The sequence below is a fragment of the Coregonus lavaretus genome (assembly GCF_964263955.1).
Source record: "Coregonus lavaretus genome assembly, chromosome: 15".
Classification (NCBI taxonomy): domain Eukaryota; kingdom Metazoa; phylum Chordata; class Actinopteri; order Salmoniformes; family Salmonidae; genus Coregonus; species Coregonus lavaretus.
The window spans coordinates 14,049,982-14,057,071 of record NC_140002.1 but is presented as its reverse complement, the minus strand read 5'-3'; positions in this window follow the sequence as shown (position 1 = coordinate 14,057,071).

Genomic DNA, 7,090 nt, shown 5'->3' with positions numbered 1-7,090 from the left:
TGCCAGGTTGACCTATGAGAAAAGCTAGCAGCTAGCCATTTTAGACCACAGGTCTAAACCTCGGGTGTAAGCAAAAGTTTGCAAGTATGGCCCCAGTGGGTCTCTGAATGAGAACATCCAAAGGCTAGGAGAAACCAAACAGCTTCACATGGTAGGCCTACTGTGGGTGTATTGCAGTGTTGAAAGCCCTTACGCTGTTTTAAACTGTCACGTTCCATAGAAATATTAAACATATATTCTTATAAACTTCCTTAGACTCATATCTTTCTCAGTGGCGGAGACATGGTTGAGCAGCATCCCATTTCCTCACCTCTGGAATGTGCTCCCCGCCGTCCACCTCAAGGCAACTTGGACTCTAGGCTCTTTCAAATCTGACCTCAAAACGCACCTATATAGAGGTGCCTTCCCAGTAGACCCCTCCTTGTTCTGTGTTGTCTTACAAATCTTGAAGCGCCAGTAACAATTAGCACTTTGAGATGTAATGAAAACCGCTTTATAAATCAATGACTGTTATTGTTATACTCTGGTTTTAGAAGTTATTGTTAATGGAGGATGTCACATGGAGCAGAAGGAGTGATAGAACACTGAACAGCTCAGCGATGTTGGAGGGACAGAGAGGGATTATGGCTCTATCTCAATTGTCTTTCGGTGATTCCTCTTCGTATCCTATCTCCTTTCCTCCTTCTCAACTGCATTGGAGGAGAAGGTCCCCGGTCCCCCCTCTGACCTTCTTCTCCAATGGGTTTTGAGAAGGAGGCAAGAAGAGAAAATGCGAAGAATCAAGGAAAGATTAATTGAACTTCCTCAACAGGTTCTGGCCTATGTGAAGAACTTCACAGGTTCACAAAACAGATAGCGCTCCAACATTCTGCCCACACGCCACTGTACTAGAACTACTAATTAGCTTAGACGCTTGCTTTGGCTTTTACTCAAGATCTTGAACAACGACTAGGACAGCACATGCACAATAAAACCGCAGTTATTATTTGGAGAGTATTGTCATATTAATTGTTAATGGACTACTTCATAAGCTAAGATTCAGCACACCATTTAGAAAATGTACTTTTCCGTGAGCATGCACTTTAATCAACTCAAGACCTTTCACTCCAATGAGACAGAGAGTAGAGGTGGAGGAGAATAAAGGAACAGAAGACAAGTGATGCTAAAATGAACATTTATAATGACTCTTTGTTGCTGTTGCCGTCGCAAAAATAATCTTTAAAAAACAATTCAATATATTAACACTGAAATGCTGACTTCACTGGTAGTCCACGAGTCATCAAACACAACTCACTGATTTTTTTTTTACAAACACAGTACTACAGTTACATTAAATAGTCATTACCCTTAAATCTATTAATGAATGATGTTCAGATAAACTGATAATAATAATAAAAATACACTTTCATTCCCTTTCATAGTTGCTGTTGTCATTGATCAACAGTGTAACGTTATAAAAGGAACTGCTTCTGAGATGTTTCACTGAGGAAAGCAGTAAATAGACTGGCAGCATAGAATATAGTGGCATGTCAAGTCAAATGTCAAACAATTAAGTGTTTGGGGGGTTATGGGATTGGGAAGTGAACCATCCCAGTGCTACCACAGCTTCAGTGTGTGTAGGCTGGCTGGCTTTTGGCTCAGTGGCGATTTCATTTGGCACTCGTATTGGCAAATATCTCGATAAAAAGCTCTCACCCGTACTTCACTGACATGGCACAAGGAAAGACAATGTTGCCCTTGTACCTTTAAGATTGCCCTTGTATCTTTAAGCTTGAGACTGTGTCTGTGTAAAGACATCGAAGCAAAAGCTTCAGTCAAAGGACAAGTGAGGCCTGGACTTTTAAATGGTATCTTCTCTGTCTCAATATAGAGACACTCGAGTCATTCCAATTGACACAACTCTTTTTAGTTTTGGATAACATTTTACATATGCTGACAGTCCATTTCTTAAGATGGAAAAACAAAAAGAGTTTTACAAAATTACAAACGTAACCCGAAATAATATTTACAATGGAGCCAAAGAGGTGTGCAGGGCATTGTCATGCTTTTTTCAGACAACATTTGTTATCTTTCAACCCTGCAGAATTGTCCGGATGACAAGAAAGCAAACAAGTAAAAACAAAATGAAAATTAATACAGTTGTAGTCTCAGCAAATTTTGGCAAAAAACCTGGGGTCAAAATAATCCAAACACGCAGATGAGCACGCAAAGGGTGGATAAGGTGAACTTAGTTAATGGGAGGGTCAAAGATAAGAGATGGCGTCATGGCTGGTTGGTAAAAATCCTGTCTTTCTCCCACTATTCAGAGGAATGGGCTCAGAATAATTTTCCATTCAAAGGGTGAATACAATGACAGGTGCCAGACACAATGGCACACATAATCATAATGTCATGTAGGCTGAAAAGATGATGGAGAGAGTTGAGGAGAAGAGGGGGCAAGCAGCCTTAACCGGCTTTGTCCTGTGTCCGATAGTTCGATAGAATCCCCCTCAGGAGGATCCTGGAGGGTCAGATGAATGTCCAGACTACATAATATTTTACTTTTTTAAGGTTTGGAATGGTGTTGACTTAGTTTGGCACTCAGTAGTGGAGGGTTTAGAAGAGTGGTGGGGGTTAGTAGCAGTCCATGGCAGAAGGATGAGACAGAAAGTCACAGCATGCAGTGGTAAAGTAGTTTTAGGTTACACAGGGTTCTTACGGGTTGAGTTGTCAAATCCACCAACACTGACAGCGGTATGACCGAGGCAATCAAATTTTGCTGGTGCTGTATTTGTCTCTAATCTAAAATTATATCAGCGAGACCTTGGGATTGCATTCTGTAACGTAACAAACGTGTACTCTCTGATAACACCACATAGAGACATTGCATGAGGTTTACCGTGCTTTCAATGCCAATTTGTTCATAAAAATACTTCGCCCTCTAGACTTCAAGGCAGCAGAATGCAACATGACAAGATGGAACAGCTCCACTCTAAATTCCCTCTCCCTCTTTTAAAGAAGATTCGCTCATTGTGATTTACACAAATCTTTGCTAAAGGGAATGGATAAGCCATATTGTGTGGACTCGGGTGCCACCTTTTCAGAGAAGTCTGATACACAGAGACCCAAAAAGATCAGAAAAAAACAAAAACTCAACAAACAATACCAGAGCAACAGCAAAGAATGACAAAAACGGCTGAACGTTAACATGGTTTGCTTTGTTTCACATCCAATAATAGGAGATGTCATTTGTAAAAAGGTATGACCCATTGATCAGTAAAGTGCATTTATGCAACACTAAACAAACAGGACAATGTTGACAGCGAATTGGAAGTGTTGTTGAAACATATCTGGGTTATGACTATGGCCTATCTGACTATAGCTGAAATTGGTTCTTGACATAATATGTTAACTCTACATGTAGTTGAAATTCCAGCCCTGAATTCACATTAAAATACTGATAAACATTCAACTGAAAAAATGAGCAAATGGGATTACATTCATAGATTAGATCTGGGCATTCAAGCTGTGGTACAAAAAATCTTTAAAAAATATTACACAGGTTTTGTGAGGTTTAACCTGATCTTAAAAATGCCTGATATTCTAGAAAGCAAAACTCAAGAATAACACTGAATAACATTTTCGCGTTTGCTTGTTTCACATTTGTAATACTCCTCATGGTACCTTAAGAAAACAAAACCTGGTCTGTTATAACATAAAGAGATGGACTGTATGAGAATTTGATCTGAAATATGTTGTATTTGGGCCAACATGACAATAATGGGCTCCCTCCCAACTTACGACATGAAACAACATTATAAATATGAGGTGATTTTAACTCAAGTGTTCTACAACTGACTGCATGCAACGTTATGTCTTTGAGAACACCTCGCAATTTTTTTCCGTTTATTTTTTCCCTCCATTTTTCACTTTGATACCATGCAATAGAAGACGTGCAAAAAGATAACACCTAACTCCACGAAACACATTTAGTCTGATTGTTAATGGCTATGTTATGAATGCTTATAACATGTTATGCTTAGTCCATGCTGGCCTATAGAGACATCTGTGAAAAACAGCAGTGCTTAAGCCACAGGTCAAACGAACACACAGGGGATGCATGGAGTGTAAAACAACATGGATCCATATAAATCACAATCTTTATCTCTTACTCTATGTAGCTATGGGGTAAAACAATGCACAAAATAGTTATTCGTCCATTGTTTTCTTAAGTAATGTATATGATTCTCTTTTCTTAACTTAAAAACATTGTTTGATTGGCACTTGATCAGCACTTCTAAACAAGTTATTGATATCTAACATTTGATCGCACATCTACAATTTCAGAAGCTGCAGAGGTCTAGTTTGGCACAGGTACAATTATTACTGTTACTATCTTACCAATACTGTATAGTATTCTATACACCTCGTTTTATGCCCCTGTCTTTTAGAGCATGTTTCTTAACAACAGACCAGACATATTTTCAACTAAAATATTTTTTATATTTTACTTATCAAATAGCAGCATTTTCATAACTTACAAAAAGTACATGTAAACCTATTCATTCAAAATCTTAGTAATTTCAAAGGTTCATACAATAGACATAACAAAAACACAAAACAGGACAACATGCTACTATATTGCTTCCAATATTCTTTAAGTTTTTCTTACGGTCAAACTAAATCATCAATAACAGAAATATGGACGCCACCTGTCGATGATGAGTCATCGTAATGCACAAACAAATCGCAAAGCTAATCTTAATCAGGGTTAGTTGGCACTCTTCATCATCCACACAAAGATAACATAGAGTTTCACACTGTATCGACGACGCTGGACTGCATTTGGACTACAAACTAGAATAGCTACAATTAAGTACATATAGATCATGTTGACATGACATATTCCACAGAAATGAATTTCTAGTCATTTTCCCGATAATAGGATATGCATAAAGGATGTCACTGTTTCAGCATGAGGTCACGAACGAGTTCCCACCTTTCTCTCTCATGTACTTTTTATATTTTTTAGAAACTCCTGCTTTCTTTTGTTAAGAGGCGGAAATAGAAGCTCTGTTTGGTCAACCAACAGACATTTGCTCATTCAACCAAGATTCGCCTTCCTATTTTGTTTCCAGTAGAAAAAAAACACATAAGCCCTCTCCTTCCCCTAAAAGGTCATAGATCACGGTGTAAGCCTGTCTAAATCCTACTTGTTCTTCTTTTAGTGGGGAATTTGATACCGTAGTTTGAACCAATGTTGCTGGTTGGTCTTGTGGGGTGTCACAGTTTGGAGGCAGGTGTTATCTGTGCATTTTTGTCTGGTGAACTCTATGGGCTGTGAAAATATTTGCATACCCTTATGACCTATAGTGCATAACTCCTATCAATCACTTCGGCACTCCCTGCAACCCCAGACGTCAGCGCCTATGAGTAGACGACAGGAGGGAGGAGAGAGAGGGGGAGCAGTGCGGAGGAGAGAGAAAAGGTAATCTGTATATAGAAGGACTCTGAAATAGACCAAAAAGAGCATGTGTAGCATGGGGGAAATATCTATAGAAAGAGGATGAAAAGTAATGAACGGAGAGAGAGAGGAGTTGGTACAATGTACAGATCAGACAGCTCTGGAGTAGTCTCTCTCTAAACCAAGTGTAGTTGCATTGCTTATATTATTAAATTCACCTTGATTTGTGCTTGTATTTTAAATCAGCATTAAAATGTTGTGAGGTTAGGGCTAAAATATGAAGGTTTTTTAACCCCACAGGTGGAAGAAGTTACAGATATTTTAACTGGAGTGCCATTTAATTTCAAGTAACTAGTGTACCGTTGAGTACTGTTAAAAGTCACAGCACATCCCATCAGAAATACAATGAAAGGGAAACGTGTATTCAGTGAGTCAAGGTAATGGGGCTCGTGGCTGGTGCCATGCCATGCGGAGCGCTCAAACACAGAGCTGTTAGTAAGGTGGGGTAAAGGTAAATTCTTTCTCGAGCAAACATTCCTTAGAATAACTATTGAATAGGATGGTGGAGAAGGAGCCTTGTCATTTCACTAAAAAGGGAGTGTTGCCGTTTCTTTCTCTGCCACTATCCTTTCCGGTCCTGTATTATTGGAAGCCGATCACAGAGCTCTGGTTACATAAGTCTATGGATAAATGTGTGAAATGGAAAAGTGGGTCAGAATAGGATTCAGGGACTGCTGTGCAGGAAAATAAATGTCGTAGGAGTCATTTGGGTTAATAAAAGGGTCAGTGCTATCCGGGATCCTTGGGATGTCCCTACCCTAAATCCTAACCCCTACACTTACCCTAACCTTAACCATAACCCTTACCTAACCATAACCATAACCATTTTACATTTAAACTTCAATGGGGTAGGGACATCCCAAGGATCCCGGATAGCATGGAACTTAATAAAAGACAATATGGTTGACTGATGTCTCTTGACTGATCAGTAGAAGAAACGTCCATAAGCAGCTCTCTGCTGTGCAATATTATTGGTATCCCAAAACATCTCCAAGACATCACATTATGGATGTTCTTGTGGAGATGTTCCTTATCTCGCTGCTCGGCTGTTTTTGCTCTAGAACAGGGTTGGGAAACTCTGATTGGTGTCACACTTTTGTTCCAGCCCCAGCTAACACACCTGACTCCAATAATCAACTAATCATGATCTTCAGTTTACAATGTGATTAGTTTAATCAGCTGTGTTTGCTAGGGATGGGGAAGAAGCGTGACACCACTCCGGCCCCCGAGGACTGTAGTGGCCCATCCCTGCTCTAGAACATGCGTTGCAAGTGTGCCAGTTGTAGGCCTATATCTTGGATATGTACTTGAAAATATGATCACTTGGCTCAAGAAGGGACAGACACACTTTGCGTTGTGTCTTTGTTGTGTCTCACAGTGCAGTCATAAGAGACCCAGTGTACTCGGATGAAAACCAATGGATAGCAGCGCAGAAGCAAGCAAGGGTAATCTTTGTGTGTTTGAGAATGTTCTAGAAGACAATTACCCTCCCTGCGTTTTTGACAAACAATTATCCTTACAGAATGTCAGCTAAATGTTTGGGCAACGCATTATGCACTACTGCCAATGTAAGCTAGCGTCAATGTC